Genomic DNA, 12,422 nt, shown 5'->3' with positions numbered 1-12,422 from the left:
CTGCTCAGTACAAGAGGAATTTTGCCATTCAGTTCTACAGGATCAAGACCTTGCCCTTACTCTGAGCTTGTTCCAAAATCTGCTGAAATGAATGGATGGATCTGAGATGACTTTGAAGGGAGTCTGAGAAAATAAATAAAAGAAAAAAAAATAAAATAAAAGGAAAAAGGTGATAATGATAAGTTTCTTCTAATCCAGATGCAAAGCATATAGGGATTCTAACTTTTGATTCACACAGTGTGTAACCTAATTATATCAGTGAAACTTTATGGGATGTATTGTGTAAGAAATAATAACTTTCTCAGATACGTCTCCTGCAGGAGAGATTGGTAGGAAGAAAGAAGACAAGGATCCTTATGAAACTGTTTTAGGGATTTGAGACCGGAGGCCACAACAGTGGAAAGGTCCTCTGGAGGCAAGAACTGGAAATCTGAACAAGCCCCAGCAGGATGACACTCTGTGCAGTGCCTCCTCGAGAAAGGTGTGCACACTCTTCTGAGCTTCAGAGCATGCCTGTATGCTTGTGGGTTTAGCAGATGCCTCTTGTAAATGTTTGGGAAAAGATGCAGAGTATAAAGTCTCCCCGTCACTACATCCTAAGATCTTAAAGCCTACATCCCACAGTTAGGGAAGTAGGACCACCACTTTCCAATGCCAACAGCCACTTAAGAATAACATTTTCTGAAACGGTGGTGCTCCAGAGAGGAGTACCCTGTGTGCATTTGAATCGAGCCCCCATTCCGTGGGATATTTGTTATATCCACAGGAGGTGCAAAAACTGCTCCAGCTCAGCTGGCTGGGAAAAGCAGGGCACAGTCACAACAACTTGCGCGTTCCTGCACATCAGGTTTTTGACAAGTGAACTGAGTGCGTTGCATCTGCTGCCTCCTGACTGCATGATTGAGGCCTGGAGGGACCGAGTGTTGCAGGGGTGAGGGGGGATCTCAGTCGCCACTTGTGGGTCACCAGCAAGCCCCATTGATTACCCAGGGAGGGTAGGAACTGGGGAATCCAGCGCTAGTTTAGTTTTTCAGATCATGTCAAACTTGATCTCTTCAGAATATGAATTCTTAAGGGTAAATCTTAAGATAAATGTCCTGAGCATTATTCCTTCAGTTAAACACCCATTTTCCAAAGGAAATGTAGCATTACCCACCCACGGACCTGTATTTCTTTCAGTGTGGGAGGTCAACATTTGAAAATCTAATCCCACAAATGATGAGATTTATTCTAAATCTAGAGCCTGTGATTTCTTTTTTTTTCTTTTTCTTTTTCTTTTTCTTTTTCTTTTTCTTTTTCTTTTTCTTTTTCTTTTTCTTTTTCTTTTTCTTTTTCTTTTTCTTTTTTTCTTTTTCTTTTTCCTTTTCTTTTTCTTTTTTTTTTTTCCTTCTCCTTCTCCTCCTTCTCCTTCTTTTTTGTCCCATTTAAATTCAGCTGAACAATTGCTCTTTCCTTACAGCCAGCCCCAGGCCACCTGAGCTACCCATTACCCAGCACTAGGCTGAGACTCTCAGCAACCGAAGACTGCACATGCTGCAGGGGAGCTTCACTAGGGAAAGTGTTAAATGCAGTGATTTAGCAACAGCACATGTTTTCAGTCTCCTAAACAGACGGTGATCTATGGAAGCAGATGCATCTAGTAAATTGTATTCACAACACGTAGACATTCAGCTCAACCAGTCCCGAGCCTCTGAGTTGCAGCATCTCACTGCAGCGTGGTCCTGTACACCACTGGAAGGCAAAACTTCATACCTGTGGCATGAGGCAGCAAGTGCAAGAGCACGCACAGAGGCTGGCGGGCAGCAGCTATCAAGATGTATTTGAAATAACTCAGGCTCAGCCCAGATGAGATCTTCTAGTTTGATGGTTATCCACCACCCCGCCCTTCTGTATGACAGAAGTGCTTTTGAGCCTGCCAATAAATGTTCTACACCATAACTCAAAACATTAATTATTTGACAAGCTACCAGTGCTCATTTTCGTATCGCTGCAGCCATCGGTTTTCTGTTGTGATTGTAAATGGTTAAGCAAGCTGTATGCCAGGAGGAGTAATCTGCTGTAATACGCCGTGGTCTGATGCACGCACCTAGATTGGAGTGTTACTTAAGCTTTAATCCCCGAGAAATCAGTGATTACCCACAGGAGACAAATGGAGGGCTGTTTATAGTAGAGTTGCTAGACAACAGCGCGCTGTTTAAAGTCTATTTGTCCGAAGATTAACCACATTTTGGAGGCTAACAACTCTTCCAGCAACCTGCTTATGGAAAAAAAAAAAAAAGAAGAAGAAGTTTAAAGCATGTACTTTTTAAAAAAGAAGAGAGTATCGCCATTATTACTTGGCATTTGCAATGACACGAGGGAACGGTGAGTGTGCTGCAGAACGCAGAGGAAGGGGCTCTTCGGGCTCAGTGCACAGAGGCAATGCAGGAGCAGCACGGCGGGGACTGTGCACAGGTCCCTGCCACCCCCTGCACACACAGCGTCTGCACGGCCCCAGCATTTACACGACAGTGCCAGGCAGCTGCTTGAAAGCCTTTCATTCACTGGCTCCCTCGGAGAAATAAGTGGAACAAAAAATAGCAAAAATGGCAAAAAATATACTATTAAATCCATCTCTTTTTTAAACTATGTTGTTTTTTCCTTTGTACCCAATACAGAAAATGAAGCCGGGGAAGTGTGGGGGCAGGAGAGGGGTCCTGTGTCAAAGGAGAAGCAGGATGAAAAACCCAACAGAGGATCAGAAAAGCTAGATGTTCGTAATCTGGCCCTCAGATCCCTTTTTCAATTTTTAAGGAGCAAGTGTATGGATTATATACACTTTACAATATATGGCCCCTCTGTTGCTTGGCAACTTTCTGAAATAATCTTGGTTTTAGCAAAGAAGGAGCTGTTCAAAGTGTACATGAGTGCTTCAAAATCCAATCCTCTTAAATTATTTTCTCAAAGCCTGGTCAGCTCTCCTTTTTCTCTTCTTAACATATGTCAACAACACTGTCACTTTCCCTTTTCTTTTTGCAAAGTCCACACAGGACTTTAGGAGCACATGGTTACAGAAATGCCCTCTTCTGACCTCTTCTTCCACGTGGAGAAATTCAGCAACTTTGCGCAATTGTCCCATAATTTGTGCAGAACAAAAATCCTGTCCCTCCAGGCCTTATTCTTACTGCCTGTAGACATTAGGGGGCTATTTCTGTGGTGGAAATATATTCCCTCAAATGAGTATTTCAGGATAAGGTCCGTGGTGCTTCCAAATGAAGGCAGGAGCAGCTCCAGGCCTAGCAGCGAAGCAGCAAGGAGGGACCAGCAAAACAGTGACCGGGGTGGTCATCTCAACAACCACCCGTGCTGAGGCAACATGAAGCACGGGGAGGATGTCCCTGACACATCTTCATCTAATATGCTCTTAAACTGCCAATGTCAGGGGTCCTGTGGCCTCCCTTGGCTACTAGCTGTGCTTCATGGGTTTCCCAATAACAGCTTTTTTCTTCATATCTAGGAAAAGTTCCCCTCAACTTAAACAAAGTCAATGGGGAAAACAGCTGCCACAGTATCATACCAATGACTTGCATTCATCTTGTGACCTGCTGTGACCTCCAGGTCTTATTTTGCAGTACTTCTGCTGCTTTTACAGTTGTGCATTCCTAAATATATCATTTTGCCTTCATCATTATTGAGTTTTATTCTGGGCAGTTTCCCCTGTTAGTCCAGAGCATTTCTATCTCAGGCCCTCACTCCAGGTGCTTTCAGTCCTTCTTGGCAAGAAAGTAATTGCAAAATGATATAAATACATTCTCCAGTCAGTCCCACTGGATGCTAATAAAAATATCCAGCCGAGCCAGGCTGGTAGCAAATCCCCGTGAGGCCTTATTTGAATTATGCTGAGATAAAGGAACCAGAGAGAGCTCTGAGAGTGTTTTTTCAGCCAGCACTTCTTTGTTACAGTACTTCATCTATACCACTGTGTCCCTTGTGCACCATTAGCTTACAAGTAGCTGCACAGAAGTCTGTGCCACCAAGAGCAGGATTTGGCCTGCACATTACTATGATTTGCTGATCTGGTCCATGCAGTTTCAACGGCCATCAAGATGAAGACAAGCTATTCTTAGATTGAGGAACAGCATTAGAGCTCAGAGTTGCAAGAAAAGCAGATAAATATGTCCCCAGGCACGGCCTTTTTGTGAGATGAAGCCAGTCAGGGCCAACCCTGACTCCCAGGCCAGCCATTTGGACAACTGTATACAAAGCCTCTAAGGCACAGGACACATGTCTTCCCAAGACAAAGCTATAACCTGCTTTCAAATTCAGAGGAAGATTTGATCCTGAATTTTCTGCAGAAACTTGAAGGGACAAAGGCGAACCAATGCTAACATCACTGAAGATTTCCTCCCCATAGGTGGACCAGGCAAATCACAGCCACTGTACCAGAGAAGTTTAGTCTCAGGAAGAAAATTCATACAATTCAGACTCTGATTCTGAGAGGTGCTGAGCTCCCTGTGCACCTTACCTACGAGATAATCCCATAACCTGAGGGATCTCTGTACCTTTGTCCCCACTGTAGAAAATACCAGTTTGGTAGGTGGGATCATTTATTGAGGTAAGGGAGCTGGAGCTGCCGAAAACCTGAAGACTGGGTGATGAGAGCTCTGCAAGCAAGAGCAGAGGCAGTCTGGAGAGAAAATGCAGAAGCAAGACATTCTTTTCACATGCAAAAGCTGTCCACCCCCTTATATCAAAAAAAAAGACAAGCCATTCCCTTGTGCAAGTTAGCAAAAGAAATACTGAACATCTCTGTTCAATGATGCATTCAAGTAATTCCCTGTCAAATGACAGTCTCTGTCCCACTATATGCAGCCTCTCCAGACTTACAGAGGAAGAAGAGGTTCAAAGTGCAGCAGCAGGTGCCATTCCCAACCCAGTCTCTGAGGGACCACTCTTCACACCCCATGTATCTAGTGCCTTGTTTGTGGTCTGCAGAGAAAGGCCACCACTGGGCTGGGCATGAAGACTGAGCCATGCGAGCACCTGAGACCTGTGAGGAAAGCAGTATCCCACCACCCTGGGCAGGGTGCTGATGAGCAAAGCCCTGAGGCAAGGAATGGTTTTAAAAAGAAAGCCTCCTTTCCTTCCTGGCACTGCAGTGACATGGCAGTCTGCTCAGAGTTCGCCTACCAGAAGGAAGAGACTGTCTCATTTCAGAGCAGCCTCTGTGAGGACACCCTTTTTCTGCTGTTAGACTGCTTTGTCCTAATTCTCCTAAATAATATACTTCATAATACTCAATGCTTTTTTTTTTTTTTTTTCCTTTCTTTTTTTTTTTTCATGTAGATAACCGTCAAGTGCTTGCAAAAAATGAAATGGAAACCTCAGTGACCAAGCTAGTGTCTTGAAGGGGGACTGCCAGGTGCTGCTGCTGCTGAAGGACTCCCGCTTTAGCAGCAGGTAGCACAATTATAAAATTTCTCCTGTAAAATTAAAGACAAAAAGCAAAATGCAAAAGAAATAACCCATTTCAATTTTGGCTATTTATTGCTAAAGCAAAATTGCAGCAGGCCCGACTGCCATCTTACCTTTCCCTCCTGCTGCTGTCAGGCCTCAAACCCTCCTGGTGGTGGTCTCCAGAGGGGCTGTGCAAACTCTGAGGAGTGGGCTGCATTTTGGTAGTGGCAGATCAACTTCTTGGGTTTTGATGTCTAGCAGCTGGCAGTCTGCCTTCTTGGAAAGTGGCCTGTCTTCCTCAGTGACCCATACAGCTTGCGAAGCTGGCGTTCCTCCCCTTCCTGGGGGTGTAAGCACACAGCCTCATACCAAGGCCCCCAACATGTCCCTGAGCTGGAGAAATGAGCTTTTGCACTGCTTGTCTTGCCCTGTTTTTCTGATATACTTATGAACTTCTGGCTGTCACGAAGTGGCAGTCTTGGTGGTTTGTATAGAAACCCAATCTCTTCAATGTTTTTATGGGGACAGTGCTCCTCAGCTGCTGTGCCTTCCTCCGTCATGGTCTTTCATTGGCTAAGACTCAAGAAAGGCTTCCAAGTAGCCCACAGAGCAGCAGACCACAATTACCTTGGGATCTGCACTGCGTTAATATTTGGATGGTTCTGGTTCCTCCTCAGAGCTCAGCCCAGCATCAACTATGGTGTGGAGAGGCTGTGGGGCTGGACTGTGGTGTCCACACGGGCCGTCCACCTCATGGGGTCAATGGGCCCTGTACAGCTACGAAGCTGCCCCGTTTCACAAAGGGCTGTGCTGCCCTCCACAGAAGGAGCAGGTGGAGAAATGGTCTTCTTAATGTTTTGGTGCTGGTCTAGTGATTGTGGAGGAGCAGACTGGCTAAAAGAAACAGCACAGCAGTAGATAACACTGTGTCATGAAAGCCAGCTTGTGTGCGTATGAGAGAGACTGAGTAGATCTCTAGCAGATCTGGTGCCTTAACAGCTCACTCGTTTATTTTACCTTCTAATGAAGTAAACTTCTGATGGCTGCAGTTAAGTAACTTCTATCCTGAAAGACTTGATATTCAGCTTAAGGTAAATCACCACAGTTGTGTTGACTCCACTCTCTTCACACCACCATCAGAGCCATCTCTGGCTTGGGATGCCTTCCCCACATCTTTACTCTCATTCCAGCCCTGCTTGGAGCAAATCATCCATGTCTGTCATACAGTCCGGCTTATGACTGGAGCTGGGCTCTGAGCAGAAGGTCACATTTTAATTCTTCTCGGCCACAGGGGGCTTGAGGCCTAGACAGGAATTTCGACTTGCCTCTTTCTGCTACAAATATTTACCCAGCACATTCCTGATGCTTTGGGAGATAATGGCAGAAGATTAGAATGATTACCATCTCTGCAAAGGGCAGCTTGCCATGATTCATGAAACACAGCTCGGTCAGAATGAGCCCGGTCCTGTACCAGTAGCTTAAAGGCAAAGAAGCTGAAGGGGAGAAATGCTGATGTGTTTCCATTGACGGAGCTTCAGGTGGATTAGCTCTGTAATGTCTGAGTCCAGCGTTCCAGAAACTGCAGAATAATTCACTGGCTCTAGTGAAAGGCTTTGTAAGGGTTTGAAAAGGGCCCCAGAGAGTGGCCAAAACATCGCACTGACTCATGGGGCCCAATCCTTGGTGTTGAACTGATGCGCTTTGTGTGCTATCAGGAGAAAGCTGGAAGGTGGGGGGAAATAGGAAAGAACGAGCACTTGCGCTCCTCAGCATGGTAACAGAAGGTCTCGTTTCATGTGGCACCCCATAGTTGTCCAGAGTGTGTCTTTGGTGACTGAAACTCATGTGTAGGGAGCAATCAGGGACAACATCTGGGTGCTTCTCTCCTCTGGAGTGGGAAAGCTTTCCTGTTGGCTCCAGCAGGCATTAGTACAGGCTCTTCCAGTTCTGTAACTGGAGCAGAACCAGCTCATAACAACCGCAGCACCACAAGTCCCGGCTTCAAAACCCTCTGGGCCCATGCCAGGCCGGTGACCTGCTCAGGGCCTCATGGGCACATACAGCAAGTCCTTCAGCCCAACACAGCACCTGCTGGGCCTCGACGCCAGCAGTGAGGCCCTGTGCTGCCCTGGTGGGTGATGCTGTCAGGCACATGGGCAACACGAGCCCCAGAGACCTGGGAACGGGGTGGTGCAGGGGGTGCTGGCTCTGCGAGCAGCTTCCGCAGGACTCCTTGCAGCAGCACCGCTGCCAGCTGTGCGATAGCCACGGGCGTTACAGCGCTTTAGAAAGCAGTAGGGCCAGCTCTCAGAATAGCTGAGGCAGTAACGTGAAGGAAAGGAGACGGAAGAAACATTGAGTTGTGGTAAGCTGAAGCTTGTACAACAGCACTTGTGTTTGTTTGTTTGTTTTAGCTCTTATGCGTAGTGGTGCCTGATGAACAAAGACAAACAAATGTGTTTGTGAGTTGTGATACCAAAACGACAGCATAACACCAGGCAGGAATGCTGTTTTCAACAGAAACACTGGTCAGCCCCTACAGGGGTTCTCAGCATCCCCATTCAGATGACTGTCAGGATTTACCTGCATGTTTATTCCTTCTGATGTTTCCTGGCTATTGGAGCTATTATTTGGCTCCGTGGGTGGCTTATTTATTCTTTATGGAGGCTGTAAGCACCCTGAAGACCTGCCTTCCTCCCAGGAGCAGATCAGGGAGAGCCTCCTGCCTGCCATCTGCTCCGACCTGGCTGGGGGGGATCAGCCGTGCAGGCACTGGTCACTCGATTTCCAGTGACACTTAGTCCTCGAGGTCTCTGCTGGTTGCCAGCAATGGTCCAGTAAGCCTTACTTGTGATGTGCACTGCCACCCAGTAAGAGGAGGATTAAGGCCATCTGTCTGATTAATGGCACGGGCTCCTAAATGGTGATTAAGCACTGCAAAGGCAGGTAGCTCCTCTGAGGTTAGCACAACCATAACGATTTATGGCAGACAAGGATCCAGACACTTCTCTGCGCTGGCACATAACAGATGCCGCGCTACACCCTCCTGCTTGGCTGAGGGCACTGGCACACCTCCACAGCTGAATGTGGCGTGATTGCTGGGATTGCATTTTGGCAGCAATGTGTGACAGGAGGGATGATCAATCCATGTGCAGCCACAGCCCTGTATGCTGTTCACCTCCTGCTTGGGAAACATGAAGTCCTGGCATACATGATGGGCAATCCTCCTGTGATGGCATCAAAGTCTGTGCTTGTGGCAAGATTTGGGATGATTCACTGATGGATGTGTCTAGGAAAGGGGGAAGACACAGAAACGTCCCACGCACAACAGTTCTGGGGGCTGATTGTGTACACTTAGCTGTCCTCTCAGTTAGACTTTGGGCTGGGGAATAAGACCTCATGCCACCGGGTAAGCTGTGCTTCAGGCACTGCAGGGGTCGGGAGTTGTGCTGCAGGAATTGAACAGCAATAAGGGACAGAGGCAGGGATTAGTCTTTCAGGTCAGAAAAAAAAAATAATAAAAAAGGCAAAGATAGAGTGTAGTCTCATCACTGCAGATTGCACTCTAGAGCTGTGAAGCACCTTGTTTTAGAGGTATCTGAAAGCAACAGAAATAGCAGGAAACTGCGAGCTCCTGCTGTCCTCCATTACCAGGTGCCACTCCTGCCTGCCCTGCCGTGCAGAAAGCCGCACACCTGGGTCTGTCTGAGCACATATTTAGCAGACATCTTGAAGGAGATGGAACATAAGGGCTGCGGGCAGGTGCGATTAATAAGTGTGCAAATAGGAAACTTAAAAAGAGGAAGCTACTGACTCCGCAGTAAAAGATGCTCAGCTAGAAGATGGCCCGATGCCATAACATTCAGTAATAGTGTTCCTGCTGTTTTAGCAGCAGGTTTTGGATCAGGCATCTCCTGCTGTGCTGCCCCAGGGGAGTGTGTGGCCACACACCGCCCCAGGCACCACTGCCGAGGAGCAGCATGATCCTACGCAGCTGGTCAGAGCAGGGCACGGTAACCTGCAAGCTACAGGACTGCAAATTCCAGCTCCTGCCGGATCAAGCCACAAAAAAATCCCTCTGCTGATTTCTTCAAAATATTTCTGACAGCGTATCAAAACAGCTTCACCTAATGTTGGCAAATGCTGGTGCCACGTTCATCAGTAGCATAGCCATCCGGAGCTTTGTGCAGCACCAGTGATGCTGCCTTCACTGAGTCAACAAACTGTTATTCCCACTGGAGCGTAATTCTAAAAACACCGGCAGATGTGTGGAGGTGTACAAAGCCGAACGAGGAGGGGTGAGTCATGGCTGGGGCACCCCAGACCAACCACAGCAGTAGATGAAGCGTTTTTCATGGATTCATAACATCGCCGTGTTGGCTTCCTGTGACTCCAGCTGGAGTTTCAAGGCTCACCGAGGAAGAGCTAAGAACTGGAAAATATAGGGATGTTTTCAAAAAGGGGAGGTAATTTGGACAGCAGGTCCTTTCAATTGCAGTCACTGCTGTCTCTGCAAGGAGAGTAGCTTTCAAACCAAAGAGGAGCTGAGCTCCCACACTGAAGAAGTTTGGGATCAGTGTGGGCTGGTGTCTGAAAGCAGAGGTGGGCTGCTGGCAGACTGACATCTCTTCTGGATCCAAGCCTGGAGGGGCCCAGGAGAGAGCAGCCTTTCCTGAGCTGGTTAGAGGTGACAATAAGCAGACCAGCCCCCAGATCTGGATGATCTCTGCTTATCAGTAGAGCGAATGTCATTCACATTGCTTAATGTGACTAAGGGTTTCTGCTGAAAGAAGCTCACCAAATATTACAGGTCAAAAGCAACCCACCACATGTTGCTGGAGAAAGGATTTGGCTTCGGCCAGCATTCCCTGGAGGCAGCACCAAAGGCACACGACAGCCTTTAAGTGACCGGGAATGTTTACTGCATTTTTAACGGGCAGTTTTAACGCAAGGCCAAGCCAGGTCTAGAAGCTACAGGTGACATCTTAAAGCTAGCAGTAAGCAGAGGGACTGCCTGAAAAAGCAGAATGGCAGCTGGTGGGTTTAGGACATAAAGCTGGAAGTCCAAGAATTTCTGTCAGATGCAGTACTTCATCTGGCTTTGGGCAGGACTGAGCACCAGCTGCACGCCAGATGACCCATGCACTGATTTCCCCAGCTAAAACTAGAAGTGAAGGCACTTCCAGACTCTCCATAGGCTTTTTAAAATTCCCCCCTTTGATCCTGGTGGCTTGAAGTTAAAACTGAGGTGTTCGGGACAAGCAAAGTACCAAAGCAACAAAACCTCCGAGGAGTTTTGCTGCTCTGCCTGCCTGGTCAGTCGGCGGCACTCGCAGTTTGAACAGATGGGAGCAGTGCAAGCCTCTTCATGAATCATTAGAGACTAAATTTCCTCCAGCACCAAAATAGCCCAATCACATGGGAAGACTCCCAGCTGCCTTAATGCAGAGGTACTCGCTGCCTATCACAAAGGGGCCAGCGTCTCGCATTTTCTCAGGTGATGGTGAACGATGTTGTGCTGGCTACTTGGGTTTTGGAGCCTGTATTGCCACTCAAACAATGCCGCCTCTCATCCATTAGATAGGGCACACTGTGCTGCAAAATCCTGTAGGACTCTGCCCACAGCTGAAATCCCAGCGGTGTGTCTCCGGAGGCTGGTGCTGCTTCAGCTGGCCTGAAGGAGCAGCTTTTGCTGGAAGAAGCAGCCAAATTTCAAGAAGTGGTGAGCAGGACAGCCCTCGCCAGGCAGGGCGTGCTTGGAGGTGGCGAGGGGCTGGACCAGTATGGGGCTGGTTGCTGCTGCTGAAAATCCTTGCACCCACCCACTGCCAAGGTGTTTTAATGGAAATTAAAAGCTTTGCAGAAGGGCAGCTCAAATCTCATGTGAGCGACAGCACAATGACAGGCTAATTTTATGTTTCATTTTTAGCAGCATTATTCTGAAGTGTAGGATAATAGTTAACTGATTTAACCAGGTTCTTGCTTCAGGTAAGAAAGGCAGAACAAAGAGAGAGGTGTTGTTTTTTTTTTTAATTTATCATTACAGTCAAGAAGCAAAATTCATATTTTTAGCCAGATCCTATATATAAACTTTTAATTGTCAACGTGATTTTAAGAATAACTCCTCTTAAACACAATACATATTACAACAAATGCAATTTTAGTGAGGTTTGTGTGGTAACACATCATTTTACTTTTAAATCCCATGCAATTTCAGTCACCCTCAGAAGGGGTGAACACGCTGGCATGTGGTCCTAAGGATGCCAAAAATGTGTAGAGGGGTCCCCGAAGTGGGCGGGAGTGCAGGGAGGTGGCTCCTGGAGCTTTCCTCTGCGTGGAGGGGAGCTGAGCTCTGCGTGTCCTCTCCAGCCACCCCAGGGTGCAGAAGGCAGGCCTCCGCAGTCCCTGCGGCCCCTCCTCAGCTGGGAAAGCCCCAGAGAGCTCTCAGGGTGCGAAGATGTCCTGTCACCCCACATCTATACCCCGTCGGGGTCCTGCTCGGCTCCTGACACAGGCCTGACTCCTGTAATTCCTCCCAGCAGGGCCATTCCCCTTGGGCACCAGGGGCCGGTGCGGCCCTCAGCCCTGGCAGGAGCTGGGCCCTGTCACTCCTTGGTCACCTCAGGGGTGCCGACAGCTCTCTGGACAGCATTTTAAACCTCTGAAAATCTGTGGTGGTGATGTTGCTCACCTGTTCTGCTTTCCTTCCCTCTCCTCCACGTGTCTGGTGTCCCTCCTTACAGATAACGGTGGGTTTAGGATGCTGTTCAATGACATTTGCTCTTTCACACCGCCAAGATCTTTATCAGTGTGCCAGCGAGCGATGATTATTATCCTGACAACCACTTTTTGTCCTTGCTGACCGCCTTGGCCTGAATGCTAACCCAAAGCGGGCCTTTGTTAGCCACATGAGCACACCAGCGCTGTGTGGGATGCGCTGGGCAGGAACGTCATCTGCTGCATCACAGGGGCAGGGGGATCTGATA

The sequence above is a fragment of the Aythya marila genome (genome assembly GCF_965140915.1).
Source record: "Aythya marila genome assembly, chromosome: 3".
Lineage (NCBI taxonomy): Eukaryota > Metazoa > Chordata > Aves > Anseriformes > Anatidae > Aythya > Aythya marila.
This window is presented reverse-complemented; position numbering follows the sequence as displayed.